Genomic DNA, 20,874 nt, shown 5'->3' on the forward strand with positions numbered 1-20,874 from the left:
AAATAACATGGACGTTATTTCACTCAGGCTGCAGTGGCAGTCCTGTGTAAGAATTGTCTGAGCTCCCTAAGGGTGGCAAAAGAAATGCTGCACCCCATAGGGATCTCCTGGAACCACAATAACCTGGGTACCTAGGTACCATATACAAGGGAATTAACAGGGTGTTCCAGTGTGCCAATGAGAATTGGTAAAATTTGCCACTAGCCTGCAGTGACAATTTTAGAAAGCAGAGAGAGCATAAACACTGAGGTTCTGGTTAGCAGAGCCTCAGTGATACAGTTAGGCACTACACAGGGAACAGATACAGGGCATACATTATGAGTACTGGGGTCCTGCCTGGCAAGATCCCAATGACACATGGGCAAAAACAAACATACATACAGTGAAAATGGGGGTAGCATGCCAGGCAAGATGGTACTTTCTTACACATATTGGTAGGGTGATACTGACATTTATAATTAGCCTAATTTGCCTACTCATTTTAATCAGAGAACATGGCCTGGGACTGGTTAACAGTACACAGGGCACCATCACAGTCAGGAAAACACTAGCAAAAAGTGAAAAATGAGGGCAAAAATTATGGAGCTTCTACAATCAGCCCAGTTTCCTCACACCAGTTGAGTGCGTTGTTTTGAATGCCACGGAGTCTGGTGATGAGAGGGTGATGTGAGACGGTGTTGAAGGCTGCTGATAAGTCGAGGAGGATGAGGGCCACTGTTGCATCTAGGTCGAAGAGGTGCCAGATGTTATCAGTAGCTGAGATCAAGGCACTTTCAGTGCTGTGATTGGGCTGGAATCCACATTTGGATGGACCGAGCAGGTTGCTGTGTTCGAGGTAATCAGTGAGCTGATGGTTGATGGCCTTTTCTAAGACTTTGGTGGGAAATGTGAGGAGCAAGATGGGATGGTAGTTTTTGAGCTCACTGGGGTTGGCTGAGGGTTTCTTCAGGAAGGGCTTGACCTTGGCAAGCTTCCAGGTGCTGGGTTCGGTGGCGGTGGAGATGGAGGTGTTGATGAGTTCTGTTAGGGAGGCTCCAATAGTTTGTCCTCCTAGGTTGTAGAACAGTGCAGGCAGGATTCCGTGGGGGATCTGGAGTAGATGGAGGTCATGATGGAGATGGTTTCTATGGTAGCTAGCTGCTTCCATTCGGTGATCCTATGGGGTGGGAGTGGAGGGATGAGGGGCTAGGTTGGATGAGGTAAGCCAGTTGGGGGTCGAAGTAGCTGTGTATGTTGGTGATTGGTGAAAGTAGTCCAATAGCATGTCGCAGAGGTCTTGGGGGGGTGGATTGTGTTTTCTGTGGCAGAGGGGCAGGAGAATTCACTGGCGATGCTAGGGAGTTCTCTGGTGTGGTTGGTACTTGCCTTGCTGCAGGTGGTGAGTGCTTCTTTCTTAGTCTCTCGTAGTCAGTGGTGGTATGTTTTGAGGATGATCCTGAAGGAATTGAGCTTGAAGGTGGTCTTGTTGGAGCACCATTGTCTCTTTAGTTTTCTGCAATGTCATTTGAGGTTCAGACGTTCTGGGGTGAACTATGTGGCTTGCTTGGTGGACTTGCTGCTGGTGGTTCTCTTCAGCTGGGTGATGGTGTCAGCATCTGAAGAAATAAAGTTGGTGAAGATTTTCATGCAGCATTCAAGGGAGTTTCAGTGGCATTGCTCCAGTAGTAGCGGGGTAGGGTAGGGATCTCTTTGGGGCTCCAGACCATCCCTCAATTGTGAACTGGACGATGTTGTTGTGGGTCCATGTTACCTCAGAGGTGTGGGAGAACTTGGCTTTGTCACTGAAGGAGAAAATGGGGTTCAGTGTGCATAGATGCAGTGACGAGGTGAGAGAGGCCGATAATGCTCATGTTTTCGAGGAGTGAGGCGGAGTTGCCATCGTCCGGGTCTTCTAGGTGGAAGTTCAGGCCCCCAACAAGATGTAGTGGTTGGGGCTGACTGTTGGGGGGCTATGAAGTCTGGGATAAAGTTGCAGAAACTGTGCCAGTTACCATGAAGTCTATAGGTGAGGGTTGCTCTAATGGTGAGTTTGTGGTCAATTTTGATCTGGATGTTAAGGTGTTCCAAGATCAGTGCTGTGTCATGGTCTGAGGCGGTGCAGTAGAGGGAGTCCTTGTGGATGATGGCGAGATCTTCTCAGTTTCTTTTGGGGTGGTTGCAGTGGATCATCTTGTATCTGGGGGGGTATGGTGATGTTGATGTTTGGTGCAGAAGCAAAGGTGAGCCAGGTTTAGTTGATGAACATAATGTCGGGTGTGAGAGAGGTGATGGTGTCCCAGAGTTCTGTGGCATGCTTGCCGAGGGATCAGACGTTGATAAGTATGCAGTGGAGTTGAGGTTTGTGGCTGAGAGTCTGCTAGGTTGAGATTGCGGTGGTTCCAACATTGCAAGAGGAACAGCAGTTTTGCCGGAGAGGTGGCACTTGGTGGATCGAGGTGGTGCTACAGTTGGAGTTCCGGGTCTTGGGCCTGAGGTTCTTGATCTCATTGGTCAAGTACCAGTACCAGGTTGCAGATCCAGGGCTCCTGGCACTGGGCATGGTCCAGGCGTGGATGGGCGCAGATGGGTTTGCCTTTGATGCACGTTCAGTGCGCCAGCAGCACCCCTGCTGCGCAGTCGCACAGTAACCACCATTAAGTAGGCCTTGGGGACAGAGTGCAGGGGCAGTCGGGGAACAAGGCAAGAAAAATGACTGCAGGACATGGGGGCTAGGAGACCTGAAGAAGGCTTAGCATGCAGTAGACTTAGGAAGCAGCAGTCCAGGGCAGAGGAAGCCGAGGCATCAAGCTGTAGGTGCTATGTAGCACTTGGCATCAGTGCCAACAGTGCCAGGGAGGAGCTGGAGGGGTCTGCTTATTGGGGGTGCACAGCAGCAACCATTAGGTAGGTTCTGGGGGGTAGGGTGCAAGGGGAAGGAGAGAGGGGAGCAAGGCGAGAAAAACAATGGCAGGATGTGGGGTGCCAGGGAGGAGCTGGAGGGGCCTGTCAGAGTTTGTTGGCTCTGGTGTAGCCTGTGGCTACGGCTGTGGTTGTGGTGTTGGTTGCATGTTTGTGGGGCGAGGGCTTTAGGTGCTGTTCAGGCGCAGACAGATTTGCCTATGGCACACCCTACATTAAGCAGGTCCTTGAGTGGGTGGGGCTTCTGTTGATGGGACGGAAGTACCTGGAGGCCACAGGCAAGTGGCAGGGTGGGTACCCAGGTGTCTATTAGTGCCTTTGCTCTGTGGGCAGCAACAGTGTCACTTGGTCAAACGGCAGCGACTGTGTCATAGAAAATTGATCTCACACCTTGACATTTTTACATGATTGTAAATGGAAGAAATTGAGTTGTCTAAACCATGACTGCTCATATTGTTGTCTTTCTTTAACCTAAATCATTTATGTGTTTCTTAATTTTCTTTTCTTTCAGAATTATTATAACTAATTATTCTTCACCCACACATTTATTCCACCCTCACTACCCATTTTGAACAAGTTTTTTTCAGTGTATTTGGCATTGGTATGTTTTTCATTCTTCATTTTTTATGACCGGTACTGTCTCAATTTTGGTATCAATTTCTTTTTTTCCCCTTTATCTTACCTCATTTTCCTCAAGTGTAATGTTCCCCTTTATTCTGTGTTATTTCTATATTTTATTATGTTGTGAATCTTTCTCTCTTGCAGTGTACGTTTTCCCCATTCAGTGCTTCTTTCTTTATTTATGAATTTTAGAAGCTTATTTTTTATGTTTTAGGTAAACCTTTTACAATTCAGTTGCATCTCTTGAAACGTTAAGGGGTTAGGAAACCCCATTTAATGACTAAGGGCCAGATGTACAAAATTCCTGAATTGCCACTCGCAAATTGTGAGTCAGAGAGACTCGCAATTTGCGAGTCGCAATTCTGCAACTCGCAAGAGGGTCGCAAAGGCCCCCTTGCGACTCACAGCACTCACAGGGATGGTGGCCTGCTGGAGACAGCAGACCACCATGTCTGTGACTGCTTTTAAATAAATCATTTTTTTTTGTTTGTAATGCAGCCCGTCTTCCTTAAAGGAAAACGAGATGCATTAAAAAATGAAATAAATTAAACGTTTTAGTTTCATTTTTGCAGAGCAGGCAGTGGTCAATTGGACCATTGACTGCTCTGAAAAAATGTTTTCCATGCCATTCACAAAGGGGTAGGAGCCCCATTGGGATCCCTTCCCTTTTGCGAATGGGTTACCACCAGTGTGACAGTGGTGGTAACTATGATTGCTTTGCGACCACGTTCGCGGTCATAAAGCAATGCAGCATTGCGCTGTGACTCGCAATTAGGAAGGGGAACACCCCTTCCTAATTGCGACTCGCAGTCCCATTTTGCGAGTCGGTAACTAGGTTACCGACTCGCAAAACGGGGATTGGGCATCGCGATGTGGTTTTTGCACGTCGCAAACAGCGACTTTGCTACATCTGGCGCAAAGAGGTCTTTCACGTTTTGCCAAACTCATAGCTGACATAATGCTAGTACAAGAATAATTTCTTAAAGAATAAGAAACTTAAATTGCAAGAAATAATTGTCGGGCCCCATTTTTGTTTCAGATACCTTGCTGAAGAAACTATGGGGGTCATTCTGACCTCGGCGGTAAAAGGCGCCTACCGCCGGTCAGAAATCCTCCATAATCCCGCCGCGGTCGCGGAAACCCGCCACGGTCATTCTGACCCGCAGAAGGCAAACCTCCGAAAATCCGACCGCCACAACAGAGCGCCAGACCAGCGGTCGGCGGAAAGGTGGAGGTGACCAAACCTCCACCGCCACGCCAACAGAAATACGCCCATCCCATTACGACCCACGAATCCACGCGGCGGTCATTCAAACGCGGTATTCCATTGGCGGGACACACCGCCGCGGTCAGAATACACACAAACGAACAAAACTCAGCCACATTGGACGATTTGAATCCCACACACCTGATACACATACACACACCACTCCCACACACACAATACAATATAAAACACACACCCACATCACCCACAAACCCCTACGCTAAAAAATTTGTCAAGAAGGCAAGAGCGAGACACCAGCATCCAAAAAATAACTGCCACAGCCACTCAACACCATCACCCACACACTATCCACACACAAAACAACACACACCGCCACACTCAACTCACTTAAATACACATACTCCACCCCACACATCATACACCCCACCCCATGGCACCCCAAAGACAACCCCGCTTCACAGACGAAGAACTCAGGGTCATGGTGGAGGAAATCGTTCGGGTAGAGCCCCAACTGTTCGGCACACAGATACAATACACCAGCATTGCCCGGAGGACGGAGCTATGGCAGAGGATTGTCGACAGGGTGAACGCAGTGGGACAGCACCCCAGAAATCGGGAAGACATCAGGAAGCGATGGAACGACCTACGGGGGAAGGTGCGTTCCATGGTATCCAGGCACAACATCGCCGTGCAGAAGACTGGCGGAGGACCCCCACCTCAACCCCCACAATTCACATCATGGGAGGAGGAAGTCTTGAACATCCTGCATCCTGACGGCCTCGCAGGAGTCGGCGGAGGAATGGATACTGGTAAGTTGAAGCTTCAATACTGCTTCCCCCCCACCTGCATGCCAAATCAGACCCCCACCCTCACCCCCATCCTCGAACCCCACCCTCACCCCCACCCCCACCACCATCCTCACCCCCACCACCATCCTCACCCCCACCCCCAGCACACCTATTCCCCGCCAATGTCTCACCATCACAACCCACACATCCCAAAACCTAGGCCTGCATGCGTCCACTAAGCATGGACACCCATCACCAAAGCATGCCCAATGCATATACACATCCCCCCCACAAGCCACCCTCACCAAAGCCCCCACACACGAATGCCAGCACTTGGGGACACAAGAACCCACAGATACACCCATATGCGACACATTGAAACTATAACCATACCTCTATACCCCTGCAGGACCCGACCGTCAACACATCGCGGCGGAGGGGCCAGAATTCTCCACACCCCCCACCCAAGAGGCCGTCAGCGATGACAGCAGCTCTGTCGACCTGGACACCGATGACCAGCCCGGACCATCGGGGACCTCTGGACAGTCGGTTCCCCTCACACAGGCCCAGGCCACTACAGACCCAAACCCCTCTGGGAACACCAGCACAGCTCCCACCCAGCGGGCCCATGCCTCTGTCTCCAGGGCGCGTCAATCTGCGGTGTGTCTACCACTACAGGGCACCCAGGATAACCCACCACCCCAACAACAACAGGGACCTGGGGGCAGTGGTAGTGGGCACACCGGCCAGGGGGCAGAGGCCCAGGGAAACAGGGGAACTCGGAGGGCAGCTGTGCGACAGGGGGGGGAGGAGAGGCCCAGGGAACCCACTCTCCACGAGGTCCTCACCACCATCATGGGAGCATACAACCGCTCCCAGGAGACGATGGCGACGGTACTGGCCCGGTTCCAGGAGATCCAGGTGCTGCAGGAGGAACACTATCGGGAGTACAGGGAGGACATCAGAGCCATCAACACCACCCTGGTTACCATGGTAGGGCTGCTGCAGGACCTCGTCAACAACAGGGCGGACACTGAACAACACCCAAGGGCCCCTGCCACTAGCCTGGACCAAGAACAGCCAACCACCTCCGCCGGCGCTAGTGGACAGGAGGCCCCCGCACAGCAGCAGCCCACCAGACCCCCACCTCCTGCAGGAGAAGAACCACCCCGCAAGAGGGCCCTGAGATCTCGCAAGAAGACAGAGTAGGATGTCAAGACCCCCGCCAGCAATGGATACCACCTGATGTCATCCCACTGTCCCACATTGTCACCCTGTCCATCCTTGAACTGCCCATGCTCCATCTCTCCACAGGCCTCTGGACAATGCACCTGTGTGACTGTTACTCTGGACTCTGCCATGGACATTCCTTCACCATAGCCCCCACCCACTTGAAACCACCCATCCCATTTTGAGCACTTAAATAAACACCTATTTTGCACCAAAATATCAGGAGTCTGGCTGTGATTTCAATAGATTGTAATTGACATGACAGTGCAAATATGTCCTTGTACATGGTGAAGTCAACAAACAGCTGCCACAAAGCTGTAGTCCATGGGGAAACGAAGCACAGGACTCGTAGTGGGGACCCCAGATCTGAAATAGGGAGGGAAAAGCCAAAACTCAGTCATCATACACTGGGGCAAATAGACAGGCAGCAGAGATGCTGGAGAGTAGTTAACATTTACTAAATTATCTTTGAAATGTTACCTGTGTCCTATTGGAAGTACTGTTCAATGATTCTGTCCCTGTTGTCTGTTTCAGCCCAGTCGTCTTCCTCCTCGTCACTCTCCTCAGGTTCCACCGCTGCCACAACACCACCGTCTCGACCATCCTCCTGCAGGAAAGGCACCTGGCGGCGCAAAGCCAGGTTGTGAAGCATGCAGCAGGCCACGATGATGTGACACACCTTCTTAGGTGAGTACATTAGGGATCCACCTGTCATATGCAGGCAGCAAAACCTGGCCTTTAGGAGGCCAAAGGTGCGTTAGATCACCCTCCTAGTACGCCCATGGGCCTCATTGTACCGTTCCTCTGCCCTGGTCCGGGGATTCCTTACTGGGGTCAGTAGCCACGACAGGTTGGGGTACCCAGAGTCCCCCACTAGCCATACACGGTGTCTCTGTAGCTGTTCCATCACGTAAGGGATGCTGCTATTCCTGAGGATGTAGGCGTCATGCACTGACCCTGGGAATTTGGCATTTACATGCGAGATGTACTGGTCAGCCAAACACACCACCTGGATGTTCATTGAATGGTAATTTTTTCTGTTCCTGTACACCTGCTCCCTGTCTCTTGGGGGAACCAAAGCCACATGGGTCCCATCAATGGCACCAATTACGTTGGGAATATGTCCAAGGGCGTAGAAATCACCCTTCACTGTAGCCAATTCGCCCACCTCAGGGAAAATGATGTAGTTCCTCACGGATTTCATCAGGGCAGACAACACTCTGAATAACACCTTCGAAAACATGGGCTGAGACATCCCGGAAGCAATTCCCACGGTTGTCTGAAATGACCCACTTGCCAAGAAATGGAGTACTGACATGACCTGCACCAGAGGGGGAATCCCTGTGGGTTGGCGGATGGGGGACATCAGGTCGGGCTCCAGCTGGGCACACAGTTCATGGATAGTGGCACGGTTAAGACGGTAGGTCAGGATAATGTGGCGTTCTTCCATTGTCGACAGGTCCACCAGCGGTCGGTACACGGGAGGATTCATCCGTCTCCTCGCCCAACCCAGCGGACGGTGCCTAGGAAGGACAACATGGAGCACACAGTCAAGCAACCCACAGGTACGTACTCACAGCTAGCACAGTATACGATTCTCTATGCAGTGAATGGCGTGTCTGAGTGGCTATGCAAGGCCTAGGCCTGTGTGACGCAGTTGAAATTGAGCCATGTGGGCCCTGGAAATGGCGGCTGCCTGACCTGTGAAGTGTGACAATGGGATGTGAGGTCAATGCGCTGGCGTGGCACACTGCGGCGGGCGGCGGGCGAAGACCGCGGCGCGAAGCCGCATTGGTTAACATTGAAGCCTATGGGTTTCAGGAGCCAATGGCGAAGGGCGCCGGCGGTGGCGGGACGCACCGCCGCGGTACGCACCGCCGCGGACGTGACCGCCATTTTCTATTTACTTATCCACTTGCGACTTGAACTTTCACAGGAGAGGACCTATACTGCAAGTGTTGCTGTGACCTCGGTCTGGAAGGGACAATGGCTGCTGCGACTGGGGAAAGGGCCCCTGCCTTCACTGGAGAGGAGTTGGAGAAACTTGTGGATGGGGTCCTCCCCCAGTATGCGCTACTCTACGGTCCTCCAGACCAACAAGTGAGTTTAATTCAATATGGATTTGGGGCCACTGGCTGGCTTGGGGGCCTGGCGGGGATGGGGGCATGTTGGGGCTGGCGGGGGGCCTGGCGGGGATGGGGGGCATGTTGGGCATGGCGGGGGGCCTGGCGGGGATGGGGGGCATGTTGGGCCTGGCGGGGGGGCCTGGCGGGGATGGGGGGCATGTTGGGCATGGCGGGGGCCTGGCGGGGATGGGGGGCATGTTGGGCATGGCGGGGGGCATGGCGGGGGGCCTGGCGGGGATGGGGGGCATGTTGGGCATGGCGGGGGGCCTGGCGGGGATGGGGGGCATGTTGGGCCTGGCGGGGGGCCTGGCGGGGATGGGGGGCATGTTGGGCCTGGCGGGGGGCATGGCGGTGGGCCTGGCGGGGATGGGGGGCATGTTGGGCATGGCGGGCGGCCTGGCGGGGATGGGGGGCATGTTGGGCATGGCGGGGGGCATGGCGGGGGGCCTGGCGGGGATGGGGGGCATGTTGGGCATGGCGGGGGGCATGGCGGGGGGCCTGGCGCGGATGGGGGGCGTTGGGCCACTGGAAAGGAAAATGCTGAGAAACTTGAACGTGGTATTTCTCCCTCCCTGTACGTGTCACATAGGTCCGCGCCCATGAGAAGATCGGGATTTGGCGTGCCATCGCCAAGGAAGTCCGGGCCCTGGGGGTCCACCATCGACGGGGCACCCACTGCCGCAAGAGGTGGGAGGACATCCGCCGCGGGACCAAGAAGACCGCCGAGTCTCTGCTGGGGATGGCCTCCCAACGTAGGCGGGGTGCCTGCCGTCAACTGAGCCCCCTGATGTTCCGGATCCTGGCGGTGGCCTACCCTGAATTGGATGGGCGCGTAAGGGCAGCACAGCAGACACAAGGGGGTGAGTACAAGCATTATCTACTCTGTTGTCGCGCAGTGGAGGTGTCTGGGTGGGGGAGGAGGGCTGGGGGTCCCCCTAGGCCAGGGCGATATCTGTAGGCTGGGCACCCCCGTAAGCCCCTGTGTCCCCAGCCACCACCCTCAGTAGTTTGTCAGTACAGCCATCCCTGGGCCGTGTCATCCATGGGTGCAGTTGTCAACTCTAGGCGTGTAGGGCATGTTCCACGGAATGCGTAGCGTACCCCAAGTGCGCAACTTAGTGCAGGGGGCATCTGTGTCTGTCATGTCCGCTAACTGTACCGGAGATCCATGTAATCAATATACCTTTATTTCTCTCTCCCCCCCCCTTTTTGTTTGTCTTTCTGTGCTTGTGTGCATCAGCATCATCAGGCGGAGGAGAAGTGCATCGGGGCAGGAGGGAGCTGCATCTCACATGGCCCAGGAGGGCCATGCCACAGAGTCAGACTGGACCAGTGAGACGGAGGGCGAGGGGAGCTCCACGACGGGGACGACTGGACCCTGCAGCGACACGGACACGTCCTCGGAAGGGGGCTCCCTTGCGGGTGTGGCACCATCCGTGCCCCCCGCCATTACAGGTACAGCCGCCACCCAGCGCACCATCTCCGCCCTCCCAGCAGCCCCTCAGCGTTCGCCCCGTGCACGCTCTGCCAGGAAGCCGGGCATCTCCTTCGCCCCAGGCACCTCAGGCCCTGCCTCTGTTACCCCCGCTGCCCTCAGTGAGGAGGTCATTGACCTCCTAAGAACGCTCATTGTTGGGCAGACTACCCTTTTGAATGCCATCCAGGGGGTGGAGAGGGAGGTTCATCGCAGCAATGCGTACCTGGAGGGCATTCATTCGGGTCAGGCTGCCCATCAGCGATCGTTCCAGGCTCTGGCCTCAGCACTGACGGCAGCCATTGTCCCTGTCTCCTGCCTGCCTCTACTAACTCCCTCCTCCCAGTCTCCTGTTCCTCTGCCTGTCCCACCCACACCATCAGACCAGCCTGCACACACCTCAACACCCAAGAGAAGCTCATCCAAACATAAGCACCACAGATCACGCAGACATTCACACACGCAACATTCCGATGCAGACATGCCAACAGTCACTACCACCTCTGTGACCCCCACCTCCTCGTCTCCCTCCTCCCTCCCTGTGACGTCTACACTCACACCTCCATTCACCTCACCATCAGCCAATGTTTCCATCACCAGCACACCCTCCACTCCAGTCCGCACACGTGCAGTCACCACCCCCATTGCCATTTACACGTCCCCTGTGTCCTCTCCCAGTGTGTCTGTCACCCCCTCTTCCACACCACACAAACGCAGCCACACACCCACCCAACAGCCATCCACCTCACGACAGCCTATCCCTCCTGCACCTGCACCCAAAGACAGCAAACGTGACTCACCTACAACCACATCCTCTCCCTCCACTCCCATTCCCACTGTACCTACCACTCTCCATTGTCCCAAGAAGCTCTTCCTCGCCACTACTAACTTCTTTCCTGACCCTGAGCCCCCCCCTCCTTCTCGTCGGGGTAAGAAGAGCACCTCAGCCACCACCAGCCCTGCAGCCCCCTTGACAAGGGTGCAGGGGTATTGGAGCCCGCCAGCCCGCATGTCTGGATCTTCGCCCAGCAGCAAGGGGACAGCCAGCCCACCCCCTGGGAAGAGGAGCAGAAGGCGGAAGGGTCGCCGCAGGAGCCCGCCTTCTACATCCCCCCCGGACACCACCCAGAGACAGTCACCAGCCACAGCTCCAAAGGGAGGAAAGGGCCACAGGCCCACGACTAAGGAGGGCAAGGGCAGCAAGTCGGAGAGGTCAGGCAGCAGGCCTGCTGCCCAGGAGGAGCCCACAACCCCCATAGCCGCTGCCCCGGGAGGAACCGGCACAGCTGCCCCGGGAGAGCCCACCACCCCCATAGCCGCTGCCCAGGGAGGACCCAGCCCAGCTGGCCAGGAGGGCCCCACCACCCACAGCCCAGGTGGGCAGTGAAGGAGCACCATCCCCGCTGCCCAGGAGGGCACCACCAGGCAATTCGCAGTTGGCCATAGACCGGCCGCCGTCTCAAGAACCGCTGAACTGGGCCCCGCCGTCTCAAGAACCGCTGAACTGGGCCCTTCAGGGCAAGAACCGCTGAACTGGGCCCCGCCGTCTCAAGAACCGCTGAACTGGGCCCCGCCGTCTCAAGAACCGCTGAACTGGGCCCGCCGTCTCAAGAACCGCTGAACTGGGCCCGCCGTCTCAAGAACCGCTGAACTGGGCCCTTCAGGGCAAGAACCGCTGAACTGGGCCCCGCCGTCTCAAGAACCGCTGAACTGGGCCCTTCAGGACAAGAACCGCTGAACTGGGCCCGCCGTCTCAAGAACCGCTGAACTGGGCCCCGCCGTCTCAAGAACCGCTGAACTGGGCCCCGCCGTCTCAAGAACCGCTGAACTGGGCCCTTCAGGGCAAGAACCGCTGAACTGGGCCCCGCCGTCTCAAGAACCGCTGAACTGGGCCCCGCCGTCTCAAGAACCGCTGAACTGGGCCCCGCCGTCTCAAGAACTGCTGAACTGGGCCCGCCGTCTCAAGAACCGCTGAACTGGGCCCTTCAGGGCAAGAACCGCTGAACTGGGCCCCGCCGTCTCAAGAACCGCTGAACTGGGCCCCGCCGTCTCAAGAACCGCTGAACTGGGCCCCGCCGTCTCAAGAACCGCTGAACTGGGCCCTTCAGGGCAAGAACCGCTGAACTGGGCCCCGCCGTCTCAAGAACCGCTGAACTGGGCCCTTCAGGGCAAGAACCGCTGAACTGGGCCCCGCCGTCTCAAGAACCGCTGAACTGGGCCCCGCCGTCTCAAGAACCGCTGAACTGGGCCCTTCAGGGCAAGAACCGCTGAACTGGGCCCCGCCGTCTCAAGAACCGCTGAACTGGGCCCCGCCGTCTCAAGAACCGCTGAACTGGGCCCTTCAGGGCAAGAACCGCTGAACTGGGCCCCGCCGTCTCAAGAACCGCTGAACTGGGCCCCGCCGTCTCAAGAACCGCTGAACTGGGCCCTTCAGGGCAAGAACCGCTGAACTGGGCCCCGCCGTCTCAAGAACCGCTGAACTGGGCCCTTCAGGGCAAGAACCGCTGGCCCTTTGGCAGACGTGGCAGGGCAGGATCTATCTCGGGCAGGGCTGCAGGATGTCCTCTGGCCAACTTGCCTCCTCCAGTGGCAGTGGGGTCTGTTATGGACTGTATGGACTGTGGCTTTGCTCTCCCCAGGATGGCCCAGTGGGCAGCCCACCCACTGTATGGACTGTATGGACTGTGGCTTTGCTCTCCCCAGGATGGCCCAGTGGGCAGGCCACCCACTGTATGGACTGTATGGACTGTGGCTTTGCTCTCCCCAGGATGGCCCAGTGGGCAGGCCACCCACTGTATGGACTGTTTGGACTGTGGCTTTGCTCTCCCCAGGATGGCCCAGTGGGCAGGCCACCCACTGTATGGACTGTTTGGACTGTGGCTTTGCTCTCCCCAGGATGGCCCAGTGGGCAGGCCACCCACTGTATGGACTGTATGGACTGTGGTTTGCTCTCCCCAGGATGGCCCAGTCGGCAGGCCACCCACTGTATGGACTGTATGGACTGTGGCTTTGCTCTCCCCAGGATGGCCCATTGGGCAGGCCACCCACTGTATGGACTGTATGGACTGTGGCTTTGCTCTCCCCAGGATGGCCCAGTGGGCAGGCCACCCACTGTATGGACTGTATGGACTGTGGCTTTGCTCTCCCCAGGATGGCCCAGTGGGCAGGCCACCCACTGTATGGACTGTATGGACTGTGGCTTTGCTCTCCCCAGGATGGCCCAGTGGGCAGGCCACCCACTGTATGGACTGTATGGACTGTGGCTTTGCTCTCCCCAGGATGGCCCAGTGGGCAGGCCACCCACTGTATGGACTGTATGGACTGTGGCTTTGCTCTCCCCAGGATGGCCCAGTGGGCAGGCCACCCACTGTATGGACTGTTTGGACTGTGGCTTTGCTCTCCCCAGGATGGCCCAGTGGGCAGGCCACCCACTGTATGGACTGTTTGGACTGTGGCTTTGCTCTCCCCAGGATGGGCCAGTGGTCATGGAGTCCCCTCGTGGATCTGGCGTTGTGTACTCAAGTGGCTGAGGTGCCCCCCCTTCCCTTCCCCCTGAGGTGCCTGTCCTATTTTCTTTCTGATGCCCCTGCAGTGTTCTCTCCGTGGAGTTCTTGTCGTGGGACTGGGCCTTGCCCCTTTGCACAGGACCCCTGTGATCCACGGACAGTGGTTGGACTACATTTAGTAGCTGTATATATTTTGTACATAGTTTATTTATTTATTGGGATTACTGGTGTACATATTTCAATATATCTGCCCGTTTATGATCTCTTCTTTTGGTCTTTGCATTATTTCGGAGGGGGGTGGTTTGTGGGTTGTGACAGTGATCTGTGGGAATGCATTGATGTGTGTGTTGTAGTGGGTGTGGGTGGGTGGGTGTGTGTCGGTAATCTTTTCCCTCCCCTGTGTCGTAGGTGCCGTACTCACCGATGTCTTCCGCGCCGCCGGGCGTGCTCCTGGTATATGAGCAGGAATAGGAGTGCGGGGATGACCTGCAACTCTGGCTCCATACTGCCGGAATCTCGCATGGAGTGCGTAGAGGTGAGCGTTTTCCCGTTCGTAGTCTGTTTCCGCCGTGTTCTTATCGGCGGTGCTCCCGCCCCGGAAAAGGTGGCAGATTGGTGGGTCGTAATAGGGTGGGCGGTACTTTGTCTGCCGCCGGGCTGTTGGCGGGAACCGCCGCGCTGTTTGTTTGTACCGCTGTGGCGGTCGGAGTGTTAAGTTGGCGGGCTGTGTTGGCGGTTCCCGCCAGGGTCAGAATTGCATATTTTAGACCGCCGGCCTGTTGGCGGCTTGGCCGCCGCTTTATCACCGACCGCCAGGGTCAGAATGAGGGCCATTGTATTGTAATTTTATGTATTAAGATCCTTGCTATAATGTAAATCCTCAAGAGTCACACAAAGATGGCAGGTGGAATGTTTTCATTTTAATATTGACATTTCAATTACAATTCTAATGTACATGACCCCACAACAGTTAATAGCGTGTTGTAGAATGGCATTTCCTTAAATTGTTAAATTATAATAGTGAAAACTACATTGCCACTATGTGAGGTGATTGCAATCAAGTACTTGACCCAATATTAGAAATGTCTAAAATATTCCAGATAATATGCAGTCCCAGTTTTATCCTGCTGTTTCTTAAAGAGCTCTTCTATATGCCTGAAGAATATACTTTCTTTTCCTCTGTCCACCATTCAGAATCCCATTTTGATTATTTAATTACTTCTAAAGGTTTACCCAAGCTACTGTTAAATGCAAAATGCAATGCCATTCTCATCTCTGACCATGCCACAGTGCTTATCAGTTTTGGCCTAATTTCATTTCAACCTTACCCCAAATGTGGGAGGTTTAATAATTATTATGTCCTATTTTCACCTCCATATATCATGCTTTTGCAGAGGATTTTTTTTCAAATGAATATTTCCCTCATATCCCCGTTCTATTGTTTGCGACGCATTCAAAGCAGCTGGATGGGGCTTCATTTTAGATTTCACATCTATTAAAAGAAAGAAAAATAGTCTTCAATTAAATAAGAGTTTAGACAAAATTATTTATATATATATATATATATATGTATATATATATATATATATATATATTTATTTCGAAACATATAAATGAGTCCTCGTGCTTATTAAAAAATAGAACTAGATATTATGGGGGGCATATTAAATTAGATAAATTATATGCTAACTTAATTCTGAAAAAGAGTAAACTACAATTGATTCTCCAGGTGAAAAACAAAGCAAAATATATTTTGGAATATTTATTCTACTTTCATAATGATCTTTACACACCTGATATATCACCTCTAAAAATAGATACAACTATTTAAAGTATTTAGACTCTGTTAGCCCTCTTAAAACAGACATAGGCCCTCATTCTGACCCTGGCGGTCGGTGATAAAGCGGCGGCCAAGCCGCCAACAGGCCGGCGGTCTAAAATATGCAATTCTGACCCTGGCGGGAACCGCCAACACAGCCCGCCAACTTAACACTCCGACCGCCACAGCGGTACAAACAAACAGCGCGGCGGTTCCCGCCAACAGCCCGGCGGCAGACAAAGTACCGCCCACCCTATTACGACCCACCAATCTGCCACCTTTTCCGGGGCGGGAGCACCGCCGATAAGAACACGGCGGAAACAGACTACGAACGGGAAAACGCTCACCTCTACGCACTCCACGCAAGATTCCGGCAGTATGGAGCCAGAGTTGCAGGTCATCCCCGCACTCCTATTCCTGCTCATATACCAGGAGCACGCCCGGCGGCGCGGAAGACATCGGTGAGTACGGCACCTACGACACAGGGGAGGGAAAAGATTACCGGCACACACCCACCCACCCACACCCACTACAACACACACATCAATGCATTCCCACAGATCACTGTCACAACCCACAAACCACCCCCCTCCGAAATAATGCAAAGACCAAAAGAAGAGATCATAAACGGGCAGATATATTGAAATATGTACACCAGTAATCCCAATAAATAAATAAACTATGTACAAAATATATACAGCTACTAAATGTAGTCCAACCACTGTCCGTGGATCACAGGGGTCCTGTGCAAAGGGGCAAGGCCCAGTCCCACGACAAGAACTCCACGGAGAGAACACTGCAGGGGCATCAGAAAGAAAATAGGACAGGCACCTCAGGGGGAAGGGAAGGGGGGGCACCTCAGCCACTTGAGTACACGACGCCAGATCCACGAGGGGACTCCATGACCACTGGCCCATCCTGGGGAGAGCAAAGCCACAGTCCAAACAGTCCATACAGTGGGTGGCCTGCCCACTGGGCCATCCTGGGGAGAGCAAAGCCACAGTCCAAACAGTCCATACAGTGGGTGGCCTGCCCAACTGGGCCATCCTGGGGAGAGCAAAGCCACAGTCCATACAGTCCATACAGTGGGTGGCCTGCCCACTGGGCCATCCTGGGGAGAGCAAAGCCACAGTCCATACAGTCCATACAGTGGGTGGCCTGCCCACTGGGCCATCCTGGGGAGAGCAAAGCCACAGTCCATACAGTCCATACAGTGGGTGGCCTGCCCACTGGGCCATCCTGGGGAGAGCAAAGCCACAGTCCATACAGTCCATACAGTGGGTGGCCTGCCCACTGGGCCATCCTGGGGAGAGCAAAGCCACAGTCCATACAGTCCATACAGTGGGTGGCCTGCCCACTGGGCCATCCTGGGGAGAGCAAAGCCACAGTCCATACAGTCCATACAGTGGGTGGCCTGCCCAATGGGCCATCCTGGGGAGAGCAAAGCCACAGTCCATACAGTCCATACAGTGGGTGGCCTGCCCACTGGGCCATCCTGGGGAGAGCAAAGCCACAGTCCATACAGTCCATACAGTGGGTGGCCTGCCCACTGGGCCATCCTGGGGAGAGCAAAGCCACAGTCCAAACAGTCCATACAGTGGGTGGCCTGCCCACTGGGCCATCCTGGGGAGAGCAAAGCCACAGTCCAAACAGTCCATACAGTGGGTGGCCTGCCCACTGGGCCATCCTGGGGAGAGCAAAGCCACAGTCCATACAGTCCATACAGTGGGTGGCCTGCCCACTGGGCCATCCTGGGGAGAGCAAAGCCACAGTCCATACAGTCCATACAGTGGGTGGGCTGCCCACTGGGCCATCCTGGGGAGAGCAAAGCCACAGTCCATACAGTCCATAACAGACCCCACTGCCACTGGAGGAGGCAAGTTGGCCAGAGGACATCCTGCAGCCCTGCCCGAGATAGATCCTGCCCTGCCACGTCTGCCAAAGGGCCGGCGGTTCTTGCCCTGAAGGGCCCAGTTCAGCGGTTCTTGAGACGGCGGGGCCCAGTTCAGCGGTTCTTGCCCTGAAGGGCCCAGTTCAGCGGTTCTTGAGACGGCGGGGCCCAGTTCAGCGGTTCTTGAGACGGCGGGGCCCAGTTCAGCGGTTCTTGCCCTGAAGGGCCCAGTTCAGCGGTTCTTGAGACGGCGGGGCCCAGTTCAGCGGTTCTTGAGACGGCGGGGCCCAGTTCAGCGGTTCTTGCCCTGAAGGGCCCAGTTCAGCGGTTCTTGAGACGGCGGGGCCCAGTTCAGCGGTTCTTGAGACGGCGGGGCCCAGTTCAGCGGTTCTTGCCCTGAAGGGCCCAGTTCAGCGGTTCTTGAGACGGCGGGGTCCAGTTCAGCGGTTCTTGAGACGGCGGGGCCCAGTTCAGCGGTTCTTGCCCTGAAGGGCCCAGTTCAGCGGTTCTTGAGACGGCGGGGCCCAGTTCAGCGGTTCTTGAGACGGCGGGGCCCAGTTCAGCGGTTCTTGAGACGGCGGGGCCCAGTTCAGCGGTTCTTGCCCTGAAGGGCCCAGTTCAGCGGTTCTTGAGACGGCGGGGCCCAGTTCAGCGGTTCTTGAGACGGCGGGGCCCAGTTCAGCGGTTCTTGAGACGGCGGGGCCCAGTTCAGCGGTTCTTGAGACGGCGGGGCCCAGTTCAGCGGTTCTTGCCCTGAAGGGCCCAGTTCAGCGGTTCTTGAGACGGCGGGGCCCAGTTCAGCGGTTCTTGAGACGGCGGGGCCCAGTTCAGCGGTTCTTGAGACGGCGGGGCCCAGTTCAGCGGTTCTTGCCCTGAAGGGCCCAGTTCAGCGGTTCTTGAGACGGCGGGGCCCAGTTCAGCGGTTCTTGAGACGGCGGGGCCCAGTTCAGCGGTTCTTGAGACGGCGGGGCCCAGTTCAGCGGTTCTTGAGACGGCGGGGCCCAGTTCAGCGGTTCTTGCCCTGAAGGGCCCAGTTCAGCGGTTCTTGAGACGGCGGGGCCCAGTTCAGCGGTTCTTGAGACGGCGGCCGGTCTATGGCCAACTGCGAATTGCCTGGTGGTGCCCTCCTGGGCAGCGGGGATGGTGCTCCTTCACTGCCCACTTGGGCTGTGGGTGGTGGGGCCCTCCTGGCCAGCTGGGCTGGGTCCTCCCTGGGCAGCGGCTATGGGGGTGGTGGGCTCTCCCGGGGCAGCTGTGCCGGTTCCTCCCGGGGCAGCGGCTATGGGGGTTGTGGGCTCCTCCTGGGCAGCAGGCCTGCTGCCTGACCTCTCCGACTTGCTGCCCTTGCCCTCCTTAGTCGTGGGCCTGTGGCCCTTTCCTCCCTTTGGAGCTGTGGCTGGTGACTGTCTCTGGGTGGTGTCCGGGGGGGATGTAGAAGGCGGGCTCCTGCGGCGACCCTTCCGCCTTCTGCTCCTCTTCCCAGGGGGTGGGCTGGCTGTCCCCTTGCTGCTGGGCGAAGATCCAGACATGCGGGCTGGCGGGCTCCAATACCCCTGCACCCTTGTCAAGGGGGCTGCAGGGCTGGTGGTGGCTGAGGTGCTCTTCTTACCCCGACGAGAAGGAGGGGGGGGCTCAGGGTCAGGAAAGAAGTTAGTAGTGGCGAGGAAGAGCTTCTTGGGACAATGGAGAGTGGTAGGTACAGTGGGAATGGGAGTGGAGGGAGAGGATGTGGTTGTAGGTGAGTCACGTTTGCTGTCTTTGGGTGCAGGTGCAGGAGGGATAGGCTGTCGTGAGGTGGATGGCTGTTGGGTGGGTGTGTGGCTGCGTTTGTGTGGTGTGGAAGAGGGGGTGACAGACACAGTGGGAGAGGACACAGGGGACGTGTAAATGGCAGTGGGGGTGGTGACTGCACGTGTGCGGACTGGAGTGGAGGGTGTGCTGGTGATGGAAACATTGGCTGATGGTGAGGTGAATGGAGGTGTGAGTGTAGACGTCACAGGGAGGGAGGAGGGAGACGAGGAGGTGGGGGTCACAGAGGTGGTAGTGACTGTTGGCATGTCTGCATCGGAATGTTGCGTGTGTGAATGTCTGCGTGATCTGTGGTGCTTATGTTTGGATGAGCTTCTCTTGGGTGTTGAGGTGTGTGCAGGCTGGTCTGATGGTGTGGGTGGGACAGGCAGAGGAACAGGAGACTGGGAGGAGGGAGTTAGTAGAGGCAGGCAGGAGACAGGGACAATGGCTGCCGTCAGTGCTGAGGCCAGAGCCTGGAACGATCGCTGATGGGCAGCCTGACCCGAATGAATGCCCTCCAGGTACGCATTGCTGCGATGAACCTCCCTCTCCACCCCCTGGATGGCATTCAAAAGGGTAGTCTGCCCAACAATGAGCGTTCGGAGGAGGTCAATGACCTCCTCACTGAGGGCAGCGGGGGTAACAGGGGCAGGGCCTGAGGTGCCTGGGGCGAAGGAGATGCCCGGCTTCCTGGCAGAGCGGGCACGGGGCGAACGCTGAGGGGCTGCTGGGAGGGCGGAGATGGTGCGCTGGGTGGCGGCTGTACCTGTAATGGCGGGGGCACGGATGGTGCCACCCCCGCAAGGGAGCCCCCTTCCGAGGACGTGTCCGTGTCGCTGCAGGGTCCAGTCGTCCCCGTCATGGAGCTCCCCTCGCCCTCCGTCTCACTGGTCCAGTCTGACTCTGTGGCATGGCCCTCCTGGGCCATGTGAGATGCAGCTCCCTCCTGCCCCGATGCCACTTCTCCTCCGCCTGATGATGCTGATGCACACAAGCACAGAAAGACAAACAAAAAGGGGGGGGGAGAGAGAAATAAAGGGATATTGAGTACATGGATCTCCGGTACAGTTAGCGGACATGACAGACACAGATGCCCCCTGCACTAAGTTGCGCACTTGGGGTACGCTACGCATTCCGTGGAACATGCCCTACACGCCTAGAGTTGACAACTGCACCCATGGATGACACGGCCCAGGGATGGCTGTACTGACAAACTACTGAGGGTGGTGGCTGGGGACACAGGGGCTTACGGGGGTGCCCAGCCTACAGATATCGCCCTGGCCTAGGGGGACCCCCAGCCCTCCTCCCCCACCCAGACACCTCCACTGCGCGACAACAGAGTAGATAATGCTTGTACTCACCCCCTTGTGTCTGCTGTGCTGCCCTCACGCGCCCATCCAATTCAGGGTAGGCCACCGCCAGGATCCGGAACATCATGGGGCTCAGTTGACGGCAGGCACCCCGCCTACGTTGGGAGGCCATCCCCAGCAGAGACTCGGCGG

This window comes from Pleurodeles waltl, chromosome 3_1 (genome assembly GCF_031143425.1).
Source record: "Pleurodeles waltl isolate 20211129_DDA chromosome 3_1, aPleWal1.hap1.20221129, whole genome shotgun sequence".
In the NCBI taxonomy this organism is placed as follows: Eukaryota; Metazoa; Chordata; class Amphibia; order Caudata; family Salamandridae; genus Pleurodeles; species Pleurodeles waltl.